Below are 22,555 nucleotides of genomic sequence, written 5' to 3'. Positions count from 1 at the left end.
TGGACTATTATATATTTCTGGAAAGCTCTGAATGTCTACTTTTCAACGCCGTTGAGAGCGCGCCATTTGGAGTTTTGTAGCTCCAGAAAATCTATTTCGAGTGCAGGGAGGTCAGATTCCAACAGCATCAGCAGTCCTTTGTCAGCCTCCTATCAGAGTTTTGCTCAAGTCCCTCAATTTCAGCCAGAAATTACCTGAAATCACAGAAAAACACACAAACTCATAGTGAAGTCCAGAAATGTGAATTTAACATAAAAACTAATGAAAACATCCCTAAAAGTAGCTTGAACTTACTAAAAACTACCTAAAAACAATGCCAAAAAGCGTATAAATTATCCGCTCATCAGTAGATCCTGAAGTCTACAGGCTCATGCTTTTCCCCTTTGCTGTAAGAGATAGAGCTAGAACATGGTTGGACTCTCAACCTAAAGATAGCCTGGACTCTTAGGATAAGCTGGTCACGGCCTTCTTGGCCAAGTTCTTTCCTCCTCAAAAGCTGAGCAAGCTTAGAGTGGATGTTCAGACCTTCAAGCAAAAAGATGGTGAATCCCTCTATGAAGCTTGGGAAAGGTACAAGCAGTTGACCAAAAAGTGTCCTTCTGGCATGCTTTCAGAGTGGACCATTTTGGATATATTCTATGATGGTCTATCTGAGCTTTCTAAGATGTCACTGGACCATTCTGCAGGTGGATCCATTCACCTAAAGAAAACGCCTGCAGAAGCTCAAGAACTTATTGACATGGTTGCAAATAACCAATTCATGTACACCTCTGAGAGGAATCCTGTGAGTAATGGGACACCTCAGAAGAGGGGAGTTCTTGAAATTGATGCTCTGAATGCCATATTGGCTTAGAACAAAATGTTGACTCAGTAAGTCAACATGATTTCTCAGAGTCTGAATGGATGGCAAAATGCATCCAACAGTACTAAAGAGGCATCTTCTAAAAAAGAAGCTTATGATCCTGAGAACCCTGCAATAACAGAGGTAAATTACATGGGTGAACCCTATGGAAACACCTATAATTCCTCATGGAGAAATCACCCAAATTTCTCATGGAAGGATCAACAAAAGCCTCAATAAGGCTTTAACAATGGTGGAAGAAACAGGTTTAGCAAAAGCAAGCCTTTTCCATCATCTTCTCAGCAACAGACAGAGAATTCTGAGTAGAGCCCCTTTAGCTTAGCAAACATGGTCTCTGATCTATCTAAGGCCACTTTAAGTTTCATGAGTGAAACAAGGTCCTCCATTAGAAACTTGGAGGCACAAGTGGGTCAGCTGAGTAAGAAAATCATTGAAACTCCTCCTAGTACTTTTACAAGCAATACAGAAGAGAATCCAAAAAGAGAGTGCAAGGCCAAAACCTTGCTTGGTGTGGCCGAATGCACAAGGAAGGGAAAGGACGTGAATCCCAGTGAGGAAGACCTCCTGGGACGTCCTCTGAACAAAAAGGAGTTCCAGACTGAAGAACCTAAGGAATCTGAGGCTCACCTAGAGACCATAGAGATTCCATTGAACCTCCTTTTACCATTCATGAGCTCTGAGAACTATTCTTCCTCTGAAGAGGATGAAGATGTAACTGAAGAGCAAGTTGCTCAATATCTATGAGCCATCATGAAGCTGAATGCCAAGTTGTTTGATAATGAGACTTGGAAAAGTGAACCTCCATTGCTCATTAGTGAACTAAATACATGAGTTCAGCAAACTTTGCCTCAAAAGAAACAAGATCCTGGTAAATTCTTAATACCATGTACGATAGGCACCATGACCTTTGAGAATGCTCTATGTGACCTGGGGTCAGGTATAAATCTGATGCCACTCTCTGTAATGGAGAAACTGGAGATCTTTGAGGTACAAACTGCAAGAATCTCATTAGAGATGACAGACAAGTCAATAAAACAAGCTTATAGATTTGTAGAGGACATGTTGGTAAAGGTGAAGGCCTTTACATCCCTGCTGATTTCATAATCTTAGACACTGGGAAGGATGAGAATGAATCCATCATTCTTGGAAGACCCTCTCTAGCCACAACAAAAGCTGTGATTGATGTTGACAGAGGTGAACTAGTCCTTCAACTGAATGTGGACTACCTTGTGTTTAAGGCTCAAGGTTATCCTTCTGTAACCATGGAAAAGAGGCACGATAAGCTTCTCTCAATACAGAGTCAAACAGAGCCCCCACAATCAAACTCTAAGTTTGGTGTTGGAAGGCCACAACCAAACTCTAAGTTTGGTGTTGAACCCCTACATTCAAACTCTAAGTTTGGTGTTGGGAGGTTCCAACAATGCTCTGAACACCTGTGAAGCTCTATGAGAGCTCACTGTCAAGCTATTGACATTAAAGAAGTGCTTATTGGGAGGCAACCCAATTTTTAATTATCTATATTTCTATTGTTATTTTATGTTTTATTAGGTTTATGATCATGTGGAGTCACAAAACAATTGCAAAAATTAAAAACAGAATAAAAAACAGCAGAAGAAAAAGCATACCATGGAGGAAGAGCTTACTGGCGTTTAAACGCCAGTAAGGAGCATATGGCTGGCGTTTAAGGCCAGAACAAAGCATGAAGCTGGCGTTGAACGCCAGAAACAAGCAGCAGTCTGGCATTTAAATGCCAGGAATGCACCCTGAGGAAAGCTGGCATTAAACACCAGCAACAAGCATGGAAGTGGCATTCAACGTCAGAAACATGATGCAGATTGGCGTTGAACGCCCAAAACAAGCATGGAAGTGGCGTTTAACGCCAGAAACATGCTGCAGTCTGGCGTTAAACACCAGGATTGCATATAGAGGGCATTTTACACGCCTAAAAGGTGCAGGGATGAGAAATCCTTAACACCTCAGGATCTGTGGACCCCACAGGATCACCTCAAGATCTGTGGACTCCACAGGATCCCTACCTACCTTCTCCCTCTCTCTCACACCGTTTCATAACACTCTTCCCCAAACATCATTCACCAATCACCTCAATCACTCTTTCCCATCACCAATTCACCACTCACATCCATCCACTCTTCCCCATAAATCCCACCTACCTTCAAATTCAAAATCTCTTTCCCACCCAAACTCACCCTAAATGACCGAACCTAAATCCCTCTCCCTCCACTATATAAACCCCTTCTTCCTTCTTCATTTTCACATAACACAACCCTCTCTTCTCCCTCTTGGCCGAATACACATCTCTCTCCCTCTCCTCCATATCTTATTCTTCTTCTATTCTTTCCTCTTTTGCTCGAGGACGAGCAACATTATAAGTTTGGTGTGGTAAAAGCATAATATTTTTGTTTTTCCATAACCATTTATGGCACATAAGGCCAGAGAAACCTCTAGAAAGAGGAAAGGGAAGACAAAAGCCTCTACCTCCGAGTCATAGAAAATGGAGAGATTCATCTAAAAGGTCCATCAAGACCACTTCTATGAAGTTGTGGCAAAGAAGAAGGTGATCCCTGAGGTCCCTTTCATGCTCAAGAAAAATGAGTATCCAGAGATCCGACATGAGATCCAAAGAAGAGGTTGGGAAGTTCTTACCAATCCCATTCAACAAGTCGGAATTTTAATGGTTCAAGAGTTCTATGCCAATGCATGGATCACTAGAAACCATGTTCAAAGCATGAACCCAAAGCCAAAGAATTGGCTTACAATGGTTCGGGAGAAATGCTTAGATTTCAGTCCGGAGAACATAAGGTTGGCATTCAACTTGCCTATGATGCAAGAAGACGCACGCCCCTACACTAGAAGGGTCAACTTTGATCAAAGGTTGGACCAAGTCCTCATAGACATATGTGTGGAAGGAGCTCAATGGAAAAGAGACTCAAAAGGCAAGCCGGTTGATGAGCGGATAATTTATACGCTTTTTGGCATTGTTTTTAGGTAGTTTTTAGTATGATCTAGTTACTTTTAGGGATGTTTTCATTAGTTTTTGTGTTAAATTAATATTTCTGGACTTTACTATGAGTTTGTGTGCTTTTCTGTGATTTCAGGTATTTTCTGGCTGAAATTGAGGGACCTGAGCAAAACTCTGATAGGAGGCTGACAAAGGACTGCTGATGCTGTTGGAATCTGACCTCCCTGCACTCAAAATGGATTTTCTGGAGCTACAGAACTCCACATGGCGCGCTCTCAATGGCGTTGGAAATTAGACATCCAGAGCTTTCCAGCAATATATAATAGTCCATACTTTGTTCGAGATTTGATGATGTAAACTGGCGCTCAACGCCAGTTCCATGCTGCATTCTGAAGTCAAACGCCAGAAACACGGCACGAACCAAAGTTGAACGCCCAAAACACGTTACAACTTGGCGTTCAACTCCAAGAGAAGCTTCAGCTCGTGGATAGATCAAGCTCAGCCCAAGCACACACCAAATGGGCCCCAGAAGTGGATTTATGCATCAATTACTTACTTCTGTAAACCCTAGTAGCTAGTTTAGTATAAATAGAACTTTTTACTAGTGTATTACAAATCTTTGGTTTCGGTTTTATTCCATTATTCATCTTAGGAGACTATTGATCATGTTTGGGGGCTGGCCATTCGGCCATGCCTAGACCTTCATCCCTTATGTATTTTCAACGGTGGAGTTTCTGCACACCATAGATTAAAGGTGTGGAGTTCTGCTGTACCTCGAGTTTCAATGCAATTACTACTATTTTCTATTCAATTCAACTTATTCTTATTCTAAGATATTCGTTGCACTTCAACATGATGAATGTGATGATCTGTGACACTCATCATCATTCTCACCTATGAACGTGTGACTGACAACCACTTCTGTTCTATCTTAGACCGGGCGCATATCTCTTGGATTCCTTAAGCAGAATCTTCATGGTATAAGCTAGAATTGATGGTAGCATTCATGGGAATTCGGAAAGTCTAACCTTGTCTGTGGTATTCCGAGTAGGATTCCGGGATTGAATGACTGTGACGAGCTTCAAACTCGCGATTGCTAGGCGTGATGACAAACGCAAAAGAATCAAGTGATTCTATTCCAACATGATCGAGAACCGACAGATGATTAGCCGTGCTGTGACAGAGCATTTGGATCATTTTCACTGAGAGGATGGGATGTAGCCATTGACAACGGTGATGCCCTACATACAGCTTGCCATGGAAAGGAGTAAGAAGGATTGGATAAAAGCAGTAGGAAAGTAGAGATTCAGAAGGAACACAACACCTCCATATACTTGTCTGAAATTCCCACCATTGAATTACATGAGTATCTCTATCTTTATTTTCTGTTTATTATTTATTATTATTTGAAAACCCAATAATCAATTATTATCCGCCTGACTGAGATTTACAAGGTGACCATAGCTTGCTTCATACCAACAATATCTGTGGGATCGACCCTTACTCACGTAAGGTTTATTACTTGGACATCCCAGTACACTTGCTGGTTAGTTGTGCGGAGTTGTGACAAAGTGTGATTCATGTTTGAGAGCACCAAGTCTTTGGAGCCATTGTTGATGATCACAATTCCGTGCACCAAGTTTTTGGTGCCATTGCCAGGGATTGTTCGAGTATGGACAACTGACGGTTCATCTTGTTGCTCAGATTGGGTAATTTTCTTTTTTATTTTCTTTTCAAAAATATTTTTCAAAATTTCTCACCTGTTTTCAAAAATTTTCAGAGTTTTCAAGAATGAATCCTAGAGTTTCATATAACATGTTTTAGCTTGGCTGACTATTAAGCCATGGCTTATTCACATGATTTTGATTGAGGACTTTGGATTCATTACTTTCTTTTTCCTATATGTTTTTTGAAAAATATAAAAGAAAATCCAAAAAAATCATAAAATAAAAAAAACCAAAAATATTTTGTGTCAATTGCATGCTTTAAAAAATTTTTCTTGCATTTTTCGAAAATTCATGCATTCATAGTGTTCTTCATGATCTTCAAGTTGTTCTTGGTAAGTCTTCTTGTTTGATCTTGATGTTTTCTTATTTTGTGTCTTTTATTTTTTTCATGTGCATTCTTGCATTCATATTGTCCATGCATTAAAGATTTCTAAGTTTGGTGTCTTGCATGTTTTCTTTGCATCAAAAATTTTTCAAAAATATGTTCTTGATGTTCATCATGATCTTCAAAGTGTTCTTGGTGTTCATCTTGACATTCATAGTGTTCTTGCACGCATCATGTGTTTTGATCCAAAATTTTTATGTTTTGGGTCGTATTTGTGTTTCTCTCTCTCATCATTAAAAATTCAAAAAAACCAAAAAAATATCTTTTTCTTATTTTTCTCATAAATTTCGAAAATTTGGGTTGACTTAGTCAAAAAATTTTTTAAATTTAGTTGTTTCTTGTAAGTCAAGTCAAATTTTCAATTTTAAAAATCTTATCTTTTCAAAATCTTTTTCAAAAATCATATCTTTTTTTATTTTTACTATTTTTCGAAAATTTTGAAAATTATTTTTCAAAATCTCTTTTTCTTAACTTTATTTCATAATTTTCGAAAATTCACTAACAATTAATATGATTGATTCAAAAATTTGAAAGTTTGTTACTTTCTTGTCAAAAAAGGTTCAATATTTAGATTCTAGAATCATATCTTTTGGTTTCTTGTTAGTCAAAGCAATTAATTTTAATTTTAAAGATTAAATCTTTTCAATCATATCTTTTCTATCTTATCTTCTTATCATATCTTTTTATCATATCTTTTATATCATATCTTTTTATCTTTTTCAAAAATTTGATTTTAAAATATCTTTTCTAACTTCTTATCTTCTTATCTTTTCAAAATTGATTTTCAAAATCTTTTTCAATTAACTAACTAACTTTTTGTTTGTTTCTTATCTTTTTCAAAACCACCTAACTACTTTTCTCTCTCTAATTTTCAAAAATATCTCCCCCTTTTTCAAAATTCTTTTTAATTAATTAATTGTTTCAAATTTTAATTTTAATTTTATTTCTTATTTTAATTTTAAAAAATCATTAACACCTTTTCAAAATTTATTTTCGAAAATCTCTCTCTCCTCTTCTTCTATTTATTTATTTATTTACTAACACTTCTCTTCACCTCTCTTCATCTCAAATCACTACCCCTATCCTCACCCTTCTGTTTGGATTCTCCTTTCTTTATTCCCTTTTCTTCTTCTACTGACAATAAGGAACCTCTTTACTGTGACATAGAGGATTCCTCTTCTCTTCTTTTCTTATTCTCTTCTCTTTCATATGAGCAGGAACAAGGAAAAAGGCATTCTTGTTGAAGCTGACCCTGAACTTGAAAGGACTCTGAAGAGAAAACTAAGAGAAGCCAAATTACAACAATCCAGAGATAACCTTACTGAAATTTTCGCACAAGAGAAGGATATGGCAGCCGAACCTAACAACAATAATGCAAGAAAGATGCTTGGTGATTATACTACACCTACTTCCAAGTTTGATGGAAGAAGCATCTCAATTCCCACCATAGAAGAAAACAATTTTAAGCTGAAACCTCAATTAGTTGCTCTAATGTAACAGAACTGCAAGTTTCATGGACTTCCATTAGAAGATCCTTACCAGTTCTTAACTGAGTTCTTGCAGATCTGTGAGACTGTTAAGACTAATGGAGTAGATCCTGAAGTCTACAAGCTCATGCTTTTCCCTTTTGCTGTAAGAGACAGAGCTAGAACATGGTTGGACTCTTAACCTGAAGATAGCCTGGACTCCTGGGATAAGCTGGTCACGACCTTCTTGGCTAAGTTCTTTCCTCCTCAAAAGCTGAGCAAGCTTAGAGTGGATGTTCAGACCTTCAAACAAAAAGATGGTGAATCCCTCTATGAAGCTTGGGAAAGATACAAACAGATGACCAAAAGATGTCCTTCTGACATGTTTTTAGAATGGACCATGATAGATATATTCTATTATAGTCTATCTGAGTTCTCTAAGATGTCATTGGACCATTCTGCAGGTGGATCCATTCACCTAAAGAAAATGCCTGCAGAAGCTCAGGAACTTATTGACATGGTTGCAAATAACCAATTCATGTACACTTCTGAGAGGAATTCCGTGAATAATGGGACGCCTCAAAGGAAGGGAGTTCTTGAAATTGATGCTCTGAATGCCATATTGGCTCAGAACAAAGTGTTGACTCAGAAAGTCAACATGATTTCTCAAAGTCTGAATGGATGGCAAAATGCATCCAACAGTACTAAAGAGGCATTGGTGCACGAAATTGTGATCACTACAACTCAAATAATCCCTAGTAATGGCCCCAAAAACTTGGTGCGCACTACCATGGCATAAACACAACTTCGCACAACTAACCAGCAAGTGCACTGGGTCGTCCAAGTAATAAACCTTACGCGAGTAAGGGTCGATCCCACGGAGATTGTTGGTATGAAGCAAGCTATGGTCACCTTGTAAATCTTAGTCAGGCAGACTCAAATGGGTATAGATGATGAATGAAACATAAAGATAAAGATAGAGATACTTATGTATATCATTGGTGAGAGCTTCAGATAAGCGTATGAAGATGCTTTCCCTTCTGTCTCTCTGCTTTCCTACTGTCTTTATCCAATCCTTCTTACTCCTTTCCATGGCAAGCTTATGCAAGGGTTTCACCGTTGTCAGTGGCTACCTCCCATCCTCTCAGTGGAAATGTTCAACGCACCCTGTCATGGCACGGCTATCCATCTGTCGGTTCTCGATCAGGCCGGAATAGAATCCAGTGATTCTTTTGCGTCTGTCACTAACGCCCCGCCCTCAGGAGTTTGAAGCACGTCACAGTCATTCAATCATTGAATCCTACTCAGAATACCACAGACAAGGTTAGACCTTCCGGATTCTCTTGAATGCCGCCATCAGTTCTTGCCTATACCACAAAGACTCTGATCTCACGGAATGGCTGGCTCGTTTGTCAGGCGAGCACTCGGTTGTCAGGCGATCAACCATGCATCGTGTATCAGGAATCCAAGAGATAAACATTAGAGCCTTGTTTGCTTGTAGAACAGAAGTGGTTGTCAGTCACTTTGTTCATAGGTGAGAATGATGATGAGTGTCACATAATCATCACATTCATCAAGTTCTTGAGTGCGAATGAATATCTTGGAATAAGAACAAGCGGAATTGAATAGAAGAACAATAGTAATTGCATTAATACTCGAGGTACAGCAGAGCTCCACACCTTAATCTATGGTGTGTAGAAACTCCACCGTTGAAAATACATAAGAACAAGGTCTAGGCATGGCCGAATGGCCAGCCTCCCAAAGGTGATCAAAAGATCTAAAGATCAAAAGATTCCAAAGATCAGAAGATTTCTAAAATACAATAGTAAAAGGTCCTATATATAGAGAACTAGTAGCCTAGGGTGTACAGAGATGAGTAAATGACATAAAAATCCACTTCCGGGCCCACTTGGTGTGTGCTTGGGCTGAGCAATGAAGCATTTTCGTGTAGAGACTCTTCTTGGAGTTAAACGCCAGCTTTTGTGCCAGTTTGGGCGTTTAACTCCCATTTTGGTGCCAGTTCCGGCGTTTAACGCTGGGAATTCTGAGGGTGACATTGAACGCCGGTTTGGGCCATCAAATCTTGGGCAAAGTATGGACTATCATATATTGCTTGAAAGCCCAGGATGTCTACTTTCCAACGCCGTTGAGAGCGCGCCAATTGGGCTTCTGTAGCTCCAGAAAATCCACTTCGAGTGCAGGGAGGTCAGAATCCAACAGCATCTGCAGTCCTTTTCAGTCTCTGAATCAGATTTTTGCTCAGGTCCCTCAATTTCAGCCAGAAAATACCTGAAATCACAGAAAAATACACAAACTCATAGTAAAGTCCAGAAAAGTGAATTTTAACTAAAAACTAATAAAAATATACTAAGAACTCAACTAAAACTACTAAAATCATACTAAAAACAATGCCAAAAAGCGTACAAATTATCCGCTCATCACAACACCAAACTTAAATTGTTGCTTGTCCTCAAGCAACTGAAAATCAAATAAGATAAAAAGAAGAGAATATGCAATGAACTCCAAAAACATCTATGAAGATCAGTATTAATTAGATGAGCGGGGCTTTTAGCTTTTTGCCTCTGAACAGTTTTGGCATCTCACTTTATCCTTTGAAATTCAGAATGATTGGCTTCTTTAGGAACTCAGAATCCAGATAGTGTTATTGATTCTCCTAGTTAAGTATGATGATTCTTGAACACAGCTACTTATTGAGTCTTGGCTGTGGCCCAAAGCACTCTGTCTTCCAGTATTACCACCGGATACATACATGCCACAGACACATAATTGGGTGAACCTTTTCAGTTTGTGACTCAGCTTTGCTAGAGTCCCCAATTAGAGGTGTCCAGGGTTCTTAAGCACACTCTTTTTGCCTTGGATCACAACTTTATTTCTTTCTTTTTTTTTCTTTCTTTTTCTCTTTTCCCACCCTTTTTTTCGTTTTTCTCCTTCCTTTTTTTTTCGCTTGCTTCTTTTTTTTTATTCACTGCTTTTTCTTGCTTCAAGAATCATTTTTGTGATTTTTCAGATCCTCAGTAACATGTCTCCTTTTTCATCATTCTTTCAAGAGCCAACATTCATGAACAACAAATTCAAAAGACATATGCACTGTTCAAGCATACATTCAGGAAACAAAAGTGTTGCCACCACATCAGAATAATTAATCTGTTATAAAATTCAAAATTCATGCAATTCTTCTCTTTTTCAATTAAGAACATTGTTTATTTAAGAAATGTGATGGATTCATAGGACATTCATAACTTTAAGGCATAGATACTAATGATCATAAGACACAAACATGGATAAACATAAAGCATAATTTTCGAAAAACAGAAAAATAAAGAACAAGGAGATTAAAGAATGGATCCACCTTAGTGATGGCGGCTTGTTCTTCCTCTTGAAGGTCTTATGGAGTGCTTGAGCTCCTCAATATCTCTTCTTTGTCTTTTTTGCTCCTCTCTCATGATTCTTTGATCTTCTCTAATTTCATGGAGGAGAATGGAGTGTTCTTGATGCTCCACCCTTAGTTGTCCCATGTTGGAACTCAATTCTCCTAGGGAGGTGTTAAGTTGCTCCCAATAGTTTTGTGGAGGAAAGTGCATCCCTTGAGGTATCTCAGGGATTTCATGATGAGAAGGGTCTCTTGTTTGCTCCATCCTTTTCTTAGTGATGGGCTTGTCCTCATCAATGGGGGTGTCTCCCTCTATGTCAACTCCAACTGAATAACAGAGGTGACAAATGAGATGAGGAAAGGCTAACCTTGCCATGGTGGAGGACTTGTCCGCCACCTTATAGAGTTCTTGGGCTATAACCTCATGAACTTCTACTTCCTCTCCAATCATGATGCTATGGATCATGATGGCCCGGTCAAGAGTAACTTCGGACCGGTTGCTAGTGGGAATGATTGAGCGTTGGATAAACTCCAACCATCCTCTAGCCACGGGCTTGAGGTCATGCCTTCTTAGTTGAACCGGCTTCCCTCTTGAATCTCTCTTCCATTGGGCGCCCTCTTCACAAATGTCAGTGAGGACTTGGTCCAACCTTTGATCAAAGTTGACCCTTCTAGTGTAAGGATGTTCATCTCCTTGCATCATAGGCAAGTTGAATGCTAACCTCACATTTTCCGGACTAAAATCCAAGTATTTCCCCCGAACCATAGTAAGCCAATTCTTTGGATCCGGGTTCACACTTTGATCATGGCTCTTGGTGATCCATGCATTGGCATAGAACTCTTGAACCATTAAGATTCTGACTTGTTGAATGGGGTTGGTAAGAACTTCCCAACCTCTTCTTCGGATCTCATGTCGGATTTCCGGATATTCACTCTTTTTGAGTGAAAAAGGGACCTCGGGGATCACCTTCTTCAAGGCCACAACTTCATAGAAGTGGTCTTGATGCACCCTTGAGATGAATCTCTCCATCTCCTATGACTCAGAAGTGGAAGCTTTTGCCTTCCCTTTCCTCTTTCTAGAGGTTTCTCCGGCTTTGGATGCCATAAATGGTTATGGAAAAACAAAAAGCAATGCTTTTACCACACCAAACTTAAAAGGTTTGCTCGTCCTCGAGCAAAAGAAGAAAGAAGAGAGTAGAAGAAGAAGAAATGAGGAAGAAGGGAATGGCTTTGTGTTCGGCTAAAGAGGGGGAGAAGTGGTGTTTAGGTTGTGTGAAAATGAAGGAGTGAAGAAGGGTTTATATAGGAGAGGGGGGCTCATGGTTCGGCCATGATGGGTGGGTTTGGGAGGGAAAGTGGTTTGAATTTGAATGGTGAGGTAGGTGGGATTTTATGAAGGATGGATGTGAGTGGTGAAGAGAAAGATGGGATTTGATAGGTGAAGGGTTTTTGGGAAGAGGTATGGAAGTGATTGGTGAATGGGTGAAGAAGAAAGAGGGTGGTGGGGGTAGGTGGGGATCCTGTGGGGTCCACAGATTCTGAGGTGTCAAGGAAAAGTCATCCCTGCACCAAATGGCATGGAAAATCACGTTTTGAGCCAATTCTGGCATTAAACGCCGGGCTGGTGCCCATTTCTGGCGTTTAACGCCAGGTTCTTGCCCTTTCCTGGCGTTTAACGCCAGTCTGGTGCCCCTTTCTGGCGTTAAACGCCCAGAATGGTGCCAGACTGGGCGTTAAACGCCCATCTGCTAGCCTCACTGGCGTTTAAACGTCAGTAGGTTCTTCCTCCAGGGTGTGCTATTTTTCTTCCTGTTTTTCATTCTGTTTTTGCTTTTTCAATTGATTTTGTGACTTCTTATGATCATCAACCTACAAAAAAAACATAAAATAACAAAGGAAAATAGGTAAAATATAACATTGGGTTGCCTCCCAACAAGCGCTTCTTTAATGTCAGTAGCTTGACAGAGGGCTCTCATGGAGCCTCACAGATACTCAGAGCAATGTTGGAACCTCTGATGACAAGTCATCATATACCTATTTTTCTATGCTTTACATACAATAAATTGATGATTTGTGCTTAAATATTGAATGCTTTTGTACTTAAATGATAGATTTCCTTGATCTTTTAATTTTATAAATCTTGTAGGAAATAAGAAGAAAAAGAAGCAAAGAAGCACAAAAAAAGGAGAAAAAAAAGAGCTTTGGGACACACTTTGAAGTTGGGGTACACTTTGGAGCTTTAGGCCACGCTTTTAAAAGCGTGGCCCATGACAAAATTAATGAAGAATAGGCAAACAGCACACACTGCCCTGCTCTTGCCAAGGGCAGGGTAGAATCGTGATGCAAAGTGAGGTTGGAAGCAAGAATTTCGCTAAGGTAAAATCTGGGCGCTCACAGCATTCTGCAGCACCAACTTGCACACCACGCTCGCACCAAGGCCGCACGCATCAATTCCTGCCCTGCCCTCCACAAGGGCAGGGCAGCCTCCTGGGAGCACATGGGCCAAAAATTCAACCAAAATTTCATTTAAATTCAATTCCTCTCCAAATTGAATCAAGGCCAACCAAACCCATTTCTCCTCAAATCCAAAGCAAGCAAAGCCCACATCATCACTCAAAGGCACATGGATCAATTAAATTAGGATTTTCATTTTTGTAATTTGTTTTAATTTCATTTTCATTTTTCATTTTGTAAAGCCTATATAAAGGCATCAATTCCATCTTTGTAGGAGAGCTCTTTCCTTTATTTTTTTTTGTCTTAAATCTGGGATTGAGAGTGAAGGAATTCTGTTTCCCTCTTGGTCTAAGATTTCTCTTGTTATTCTTCTGCAAAATTTCAGTGAATTGAGTTTTGGATCCAAGTTTTTCTCTACGGCTTTCATCTTTCTTTCTTCTTCAATTTGCTTTCTACTTTGATCAAGGAAGGGATTGAGATCTAGACTTGTTTTCTAGTCTCCTCCACCCCTGAGATCTTCAACTTTCCCTTAGCTATTGAAATTGAGCTGCATTTTACTTTCTGTTTCATTCCTCTTCTGCTACATTTACTTTTCTGCAATTTCCTTTCCTACATTCTTCACTTTCACATCTTTGTTCACATTGAGCTAGATTTAATTTCCTGCACATTTACATTTTCCGCAATTTAAATTTCCAATTGCTTAATCTATTGCTTCCTTTAATTTCCAGCACCCACTCCCCTTTACATTTGATGCAATTTACAATTCTTGCAATTTAAGTTTCAGCTATTTTACTTTCTTGCTCTTTAAGTTTTCTGCCCATTTAGATTCTGCAACTTTATCATTCCTGCAATTTACTTTCTGTTGATCAACTTCACACAATTCACTTCAATGTTAGCTTGACTAAACTAATCACCCACTAAAGTTGCTTGATCCATCAATCCCTGTGGGATCGACCTCACTCTTGTGAGTTATTACTACTTGATGCGACCCGGTATACTTGCCGATTGGATTTGTGTGTTGGAAAATTTGTTTTCCGCAAAAACACCATCAAGTTTTTGGCGCCGTTGCCGGGGATTGATTAGATCAACAATGATTAAGTGGGTGAGAAGTCTAGATCAAGCATTTTTTTTGTTTTTGTTTCTTGTTTTAAATTGAAACCAAGGTGTTTGAGTTTTTGCCTCACTAAGAAATTCTCATCTCTGATATGAGTAATTTCAATTTTCCTTGGTGTTGTGTTTTCCAAAATTTAAATGGAGTTTAACTCATCTTATGATCGAACAAATTTTATGGGATATTACCCACCATCACCAATCTCTAATGGTGGTTGGGAATATCACCAAGAAGATACAAATTCTGAGCACTCCAATCCATGGAGGTTTGCTTCAGAACCCCAAGATGAGCAAGAGAATTATGAGGGATACCAACCACCACCACAAAATGATTCATATCATTATCCTCATGGTGGATGGGAGTATCACCAAGAAACTGCAAATTCTGAGCAGTCAAATCACATGAAAAATTATCCACCCTCACTTCCCAGTTTCTCATTTGAAAATTCTTCATCAATTAACTATGCCTCAACACAAAATCCATCCCATGACTCACAACCAACACAAACTTCCACAAGCCAAGGACTCTCAAGGATTGAGTCCATGCTCAAAAGATGTTGGGAGGAGGAAAAGAAATTATGGAAAAGAAAAGAGAACTTCTTCACAAACATGGAAGTGTACACAGCTCAATTGTTGAGAGCAACGAAGAAAGTGGAAAGGCAAGATGAGGAAGCCTCTATGTCAAGCAAAATTTTTAATGAAAAATGAGGTGGAGGAGGCATTTGATCCTGAACTTTTACATTCACAAGAGCCACTTGAGGTGACAATGAAACATAAAGATTCCCTCCCAGAGGCATTAATGGAAAATCATGAAGAAGAAAGGGAGGAAGACACTCAAGAGAAGTCAAACTCAAGTGAAGCAGAAAATCACATGAAGGAAGGGGTCATTGAACCATCACTGCAAGGAACTCTTGATGAAGACAAAACTCCAACAATTACACAACCACCAAGACTTGGACTCAAGGAAGTGAAGGCAATTGACAAAAACACCAAGAAGAGGATTGTGACCAAGATATCAAGGACAATATTCAAGAAAAGGTCAACTGCAAACAATCCTCCCCCTGATCAAGCAAGCAAGCTCAATCAAGCCAATTTCAAAAGAAAGCTTGCTGAAAGGAGACCAAGACAGGGGATAATAGCTGAAACTTCTCCTTCCTTGAAGTCATTCCTCTTAACCAATTGGAAGAAGAGGAAGAAAGTGAAGAATAACATGTCAAGCTAATGACACTAAAAGAGCACTTGTTGGGAGGTAACCCAACCGTAGGTAACATTTCTTCTCTGCTTTGTTTTCTTTTTGTGGTTTGTTTAAATTTCAATAAATTGGCATATGATTACATTCTAAGTTTGGTGTTGCCTTGCAACAAATTGTTTTCAATCTTTTTGGATGATTGCATCAAATCAAAAATGAAAGTGACGCACCAAGATTCTAAGTTTGGTGTGCCACTTATTTTTCTATGCAATTCATTCAAGCAACACCACTTGTTTACATAATCATAATGCCGCTGCAGTGTTATTTTTTTTAGTTAGACAATTTTAGTCTTCTTGATTGTTTTAGTCATTTCCTTGTTTTTAATGCTTTCTTTTATTAACTGTATTTGTTAATACATCACCCAAACATCCTTACTCATGATAGATTCTTCACTTGGTGATTGTATTCAACAAATAACAGTTTCTTTTGTTTAGTTTTAGTTCAAATAAATTGACATATGGTTGCATTCTAAGTTTGGTGTTGCTATGCAACAAAATTTGGTTCTAATTCTTACAAGATACTTGCATTAATTCCAAGTGAAAGTGTCACACTAAGTTTGGTGTGCCACTTATCTTTTATGCAATGTATTGTGCACACCTTCTTATCTATGCAATCAAAATGTCTCTGTCTCTTGTGCCTTGATTATTATCTTTAATTTTGCTTGCTTAAAACACATGTGCTACTAACATTTCATTGTGTAAGACATCCATGATCCATCTTAGCCCCATAGCCATTGTTCTAATTGTTGCTTGAGGATGAGCAAGCATTCTGAGTTTGGTATGGGAAGGAGGAAAATGGGAGGAAAATGACAACAATAGAGAAGATGAACTACAAGGTTGTAAAGTTCCTTTTCCTCTCATTTGTTTCATAAACTGCATGATTGTCTTTATCTTCTCTGTATGCATGTGTGTATGAATAAGCATAGCTTGAATCATGATTTATAATATGTTGCTGTGGCATTATAACTACCAACTTGAGCTTTGTGAATTCAAAAGCAATAAAGCATCATGATCATAAACAAACAAGGCATTAAAGAAGAATTTAGCATGTGCATACAAGTATTGGAAAGCTAGTATGATTGATTGTTGCTCAATTGCATTGGATTTTATTTAATTGAAGTTTTCATCTAGGAATTTTTGTGAAATCTTTTAAAATCATGAAAACCTTGAAGAAGCAAATACAATTAAAGCAAGAAAAGAAAAAGGGAAAGAATGAGAAAGCTGAAGGCTCTGAGTACCAATGGCAATTTATTTGCTAAGTGCTTGTGGTGTTTATGTATCAAGCCAAATGCTTGAAAACAAAACACTTAGAAGTCAAGGCTAGGCTCAAGTGCAAAAGCACTCCCTCAAAGCTCAAGGTTCTGAGCATCAATGATTAGAGAGTCAAGAAAAGAAAAAAAAATGATGAGCTTAATGAAGTCCTCTAATTAAATGCTTGTGGTGCTTATGTATCAAGTGGTAATACTTGAAAACAAAACATTTAGAAGTCGTAGCTTTGTTATCAACTCATGGGGCAAAGCACCCAAAAGGAGAAGCTAAAAAAAAAAAAAAATTCAAAAGCTTGTTTCAAGGAAGAATTATAAGAAAAAGATTTCATAAATTGAGCTAGATAGAAGCATCAATCATTTACATTTCTTTTGTGATTGAAGCATGCTTAGAAAACTAGCTTACCATGAACATTGAGTTGCTATTCTTCTTACCTTGGATTGTCAATCTTTATTGCATGATTCTTTTCTTGCTTGGGGACAAGCAAGGTTTAAGTTTGGTGTTGTGATGACAAGTCATCATATACCTATTTTTCTATGCTTTACATACAATAAATTGATGATTTGTGCTTAAATATTGAATGCTTTTGTACTTAAATGATAGATTTCCTTGATCTTTTAATTTTATAAATCTTGTAGGAAATAAGAAGAAAAAGAAGCAAAGAAGCACAAAAAAAGGAGAAAAAAAAAGAGCTTTGGGACACACTTTGAAGTTGGGATACACTTTGGAGCTTTAGGCCACGCTTTTAAAAGCGTGGCCCATGACAAAATTAATGAAGAATAGGCAAACAGCACACACTGCCCTGCTCTTGCCAAGGGCAGGGTAGAATCGTGATGCAAAGTGAGGTTGGAAGCAAGAATTTCGCTAAGGTAAAATCTGGGCGCTCACAGCATTCTGTGTAACAACCCTAGTTTTTGAAAATTAGATAATTAGTTATTTGTGATTTATTTTATTTGCTGATAATTTCATTTTAAGAAAATTATTTTGCTAAAGGTAATTAAATGGAGTTTCATGATAATTGGAGTTTAAATTAATTAGAATTTTTATATAAATTTTATTAGATATTTGGTATGATTGAAATTATAATTTTGGTAATTGAAAAATAAGAAAGCATTGTATAATTTAATTTAAATAAATCCTATTTTAAATGAAATATGTTATTAATTTGAACTCCTAGAAATTATTTTATTAGAAATGATTAGATTAATATTTATAAATACTTTAAGTTTAAGTCAACTAATATTTATGTACAATTTTTAATATAATTAATTATTTTATAAATTGAAATTAAAGTTTCAGAGATAGAAAAAAATAATAGAGATTTGTATGATTTAATTTAGAAAATTGATATTTGAATTTAAATTGTACTTTACAAAATATAATTAACTTGTTCATTTTATAATGTAAATTAGAAATAATTGATTAAACTTAGCAATATGTTGATAAATAATGTTTCTAAATATTTTTAATAGAGTACATTTGATTTTAAAATTATCCTATCCTCCAATTTTATTGAAATATCTATTCATATCTATCCATATTATTTTATAAAATCCCTAATTTCTAATCCTAAATTCCCAAATCAAACTCAGAAACTTTAATTCCCAAATTAATTAAGAAACCTAACCCTTTTCACCCTAACAGCCACCAGCCTCCAAACCCTAGCATACCACCCACTGCCGTTATCCTCGTCACATGACACACATAGACTCACCTCTCACTCTCAGCCTCATCAACGCACTCACACTCATTTCCTCACTATACCCACGCACACACACATATGGAGAAGGCAGGAAGGGAGAGCGCCAGTGAAGAAGAGGGAGGAGCCACGCCGCCACCGCACTCCGTCACACCCAGCCACGTCTTGCTCGCCGTCGTGCCGTCCACCCACGCCGAAAAGGAAGAGAGACAGAGGAGAGTGGCGTCGCGTCTGCCGCAAGCTTGCCGCGGGGGAAAGCCGCCTTTGTCGCCGTTCATCCTTGTCGTCGCCGAAGCTTGCCGTCACGGGAGGTGATCCGGCATCGCGTTCTTGCTGCTTTGAGCCACCAGCACCGCTGCTGCTACTCCAAAATTCCGTTTCTGTTTCTTAGGGTTTGCTATCTCAGCCCCTTGAAGTTACGTCGGTTCTGTTCTTGCCGGTGAGGGTCGCCGAAGTTACTGTTTTGACTCTGACGTAATTCATCCTTTTCCTTGCTCATGGTTGTCCTCTGTTCTTCCTCTGCTTTTGATTTTCACAGTTACCTGAATCTTTGCCGCCGTGGGTATTGCCGTTGGAGTCGCTAGGAACCAATGTTGGAGCTGTCCTTGATGATTCTGATGCTGCTACGTAGGTTCCGAGCTGCTGTGTTGTTGCTAGAGGAAGGGAACTCATAGGAAAAGCATCACCAAGGCTGCTGGTTGGTTTGATTTCGTTGTTAATGCGACATTGAGGTAGGGGATTTAACGTTTTTAATTTAGAATGCCCACCAAGTTATTTGAATAAGTGCAAATGGTTAACAATGGTTTAGAATTTCTTAATTGTCAGGAATGACCTGAAATGCATTTGAAAATTTGTTAGTTGTTGTGAATATTTTGAGCTGTGACTGGAATCAAATGTGGCTGTGAATGGTGATTCATTTGATAATACTTGTTAAATTGAAATTTGATGAGTTAACTATTGAAAAGTTGTTGTAATAATAATTGATGAGCTGAGTTAGATTTGTGTTTGGTTTGGGATTATTGTGATGATGGTTGAGGTTGTGAAATTTGGAGTGAGTTTGATGATGTGTTAGTGCTTCAACTGGATTATTGAATTCAGGTTAAGGCTTCGAATGTCTTTGGGCTTTGTTGTGAGTGTTTGAAGTTGTAATTGATATTGTTTTCTCTGTTATGAATGGAATTGAGTTGAATTATAACTGTAGTTGGTGATTGATTTGATGATTGTGCGTACTGAATGTTGTAAGGGATAGAATAAATGGTGTTACTTTTGTTGCTGAGCTTGCTGGTGTGAATTGACGAGTTATTGTGTGTTTGAATGATGATGAGTGTATATGGAAAATTATGCTTGACATAGTGTAGAAAAGAAAAGGTTTGATGATGCTTAAGCACTTGACATCGTGTGAATTATTGATTCTGGGCTCTTGGACTGTGTTGGCAATGAAGACAATTTTGAATAACTGGAAAGAGGTTAAACGTGTGATTTCGGAAGGGTTATAAGTCCAAATGTGGTTTTTGATAAGTAAGGTTGTTGAAAATGCTTCAGGCAGAATTTCTGCATACCTGACAGTAGAAAGAATCAATTTCTGGGAGCATCCCGGATCATATACTTGAATGAAACTATTTTTGCATGAAACTTTACTGTGTTTTGAGCATCTCATAAAAAATTCAGAATTTATTGATGAGTATTTTGGGAGAAATGAATTTTTGAAGATTGATGGTTTCTGCAGAAAATTCTGTTTCTTTACTGCAGAAGCACCAACTTCCAACTCACTTAACTTTCAATTCTGATAAGTATTTGAGCTGAAACCAACGACATTTTCAAGCTTCCTGTGTCCACAATCTTCATTTTAAATTTCATGTCAATATCCTAATTAACCAAGTAGATATGTTGAAAAGAGTATGGATAACTCACTGGATTTTGGAAACCGAATTCTAAAAGGCCTGGCTGTGTTTCTCACTTCATAACTTTTTCATATGACATGGTATTAATCTGGAATTTAATTCAATAAAAAGCTAAAAGAGTCTTGTTTGAGATCGTGAATTTTGAAAGGCATTGGGTGAAAACTGGATTTTTAAGGAATTTACCAAACTTACTACTTGCTGCTGTTTTTCTGCATTTTCTTAGGAAGCAATAACAGAATTTTAAGAGAGATGGTACAAGTTTTTATTGTGACCAAATTACCTCAACACCAAGTTTCTTGGAATACTAGTTTATTGAGTTTAATTTTGAAAGAATCCTATGATAAATGAAAGTTAGTTACGAATTGATGAGATGAAAATCGGATTGTTGGATTATGTGAAAATTGCGAATTGCGGATTTTCTGATTGCTTGAGAATCTTGTATTTGATGATCGTTGAGAAAGGATTGTTGAATTGTTGAGAAAGGAGGAACCCGTAAGGGTGGTTGAGTACGAGTTTTAGGGGAGGTGCTGCCGGAATTTTGTAAAATCTGAGGTTTTACTTGAGAAAGAGTTTTATTTGATTACCTCTAATGAGAGGTTATGTTTTGAAAGGAGTTTAATGAATTTAAAATAAATAATTTTCTTGAGCCTTTTGATAGAGAACTAAACTGAAAAGTTGTTTTAAAGTTGGCTTGACCCAAGATTGCCAAAGTAGAGATTATGAACTGAAATGAGGATTAAGACAAATGCTTGAGAAAGTTAAGAAAGGTTTAGGAATATGTGTTAAGGGTTCAAAAGGAAAGAGGAAATGAAGATTGATTTGTGGATTGTTGATGTTGAAAAAGGATAACGAAAAACGATAAAAGGCGGGAATACCCCACGAACTGTTAGTTGTTTAACTACGGGGGACACCCATGAACTGATAATTGGTTGAATTCGGGAAGTACCCACGAACTGAATGATCATTGATCTCGGGGAAACCCATAAATTGTTATTTGTTTTATAAGCGGGAAAAACCCACGGACTGATAATCATTGATTACGGGAATAACCCACGAACTGATAATCATTGATTACGGGAATAACCCACGAACTGTTGTATGTTGATCTCGGGTATAACCCACAAAATGAAGATCGTTCTTTTGTTGTATGTTGATCTCGGGTATAACCCACGAACTGAGGATCGCTGTGTTTGTTATGCATTGACCCCGGGGAAACCCACGAACTGAGGATCTCTGTTTTATTGTTGTGAATTGATCTCGGAGACGCCCACGAACTGAAGATCACTGTTTCCCCTTGTGCGTATATTATGGGGTCGGGCTTTGCGCCGATTGCCGGTAGTCACGAAGGAGTGGTATTCTTACCACCGACACATATGCACTAAGGACACAAAGGGAAGCCATATCTGGGACTTGTTCCTAGGTAATGTCGGGCTGCAGGGTGTAAACCGACACGTGAGCTCATGGCCTGCTTAGGACAGACATGCATCATATTAGTTGTGTATTTGCATTTGGTTGTATTGCTTGTATTACTTGTTTGTGATTGTGTTGTTTGTCTTATTGTGATTTGTTTGTGTGTTGAATTGAGTTTCTTACTTGTGCTAGTAGTTTGTGAATGGATAGAGATGATTAATATCTGTTGTTATGACTTTGAATCAATTACGTGACTGAAAGGTATTTAATATGACAAGTTTTGCAATTGAGATCAGTTTTGGGTTTAGAAATTCAAAGAAAGTAATTATTTAACTAAAGTAAGATTGACAAGTTTTTCAAAGGGTTTGACAATGATGGTTTATTAAGCAAAGTTAATTATTTGCATGTTAATCATTACTTTTACGGCATTCTCATTCCCTACTGAGAACGTGTGGTTTGTTCTCACCCCAAAATTCTTCCACCCTTTCAGTGACGCAGGTTTGAAGACTCCGTTTGAAACTGCAGGCGATTATAGATCTTATTTATGAGTTAAATGTATGAGTTAATTTGCTTTCCTAGAATTCCCTCGCTTTTGTAGCTTTAGTTTTTTTTTTATTTTACACAGAGGGATAGGATTTGTATCCAAGTTTTATTGG

The 22,555-nt window shown here is 38.0% G+C and overlaps 2 non-coding genes across 2 annotated transcripts; both read right to left on the bottom strand.

Moving 5' to 3' along the window:
* Positions 1 to 502: 502 nt before the first annotated feature.
* LOC130964463 (small nucleolar RNA R71) lies at positions 503 to 606 on the bottom strand. Its single transcript, XR_009080557.1, has one exon. It is a non-coding gene; the product is annotated as a small nucleolar RNA R71 (small nucleolar RNA).
* A 7,094-nt stretch (positions 607 to 7,700) lies between these two features.
* On the bottom strand, positions 7,701 to 7,804 carry LOC130964207 (small nucleolar RNA R71). The gene has a single exon (XR_009080310.1). It is a non-coding gene; the product is annotated as a small nucleolar RNA R71 (small nucleolar RNA).
* Positions 7,805 to 22,555: the final 14,751 nt, after the last annotated feature.

This window comes from Arachis stenosperma, chromosome 2, assembly GCF_014773155.1.
Source record: "Arachis stenosperma cultivar V10309 chromosome 2, arast.V10309.gnm1.PFL2, whole genome shotgun sequence".
Taxonomy (NCBI): Eukaryota; Viridiplantae; Streptophyta; class Magnoliopsida; order Fabales; family Fabaceae; genus Arachis; species Arachis stenosperma.
The sequence above is the reverse complement of the archived record's forward strand: the minus strand, read 5'-3'. Positions and strand labels throughout refer to the sequence as shown.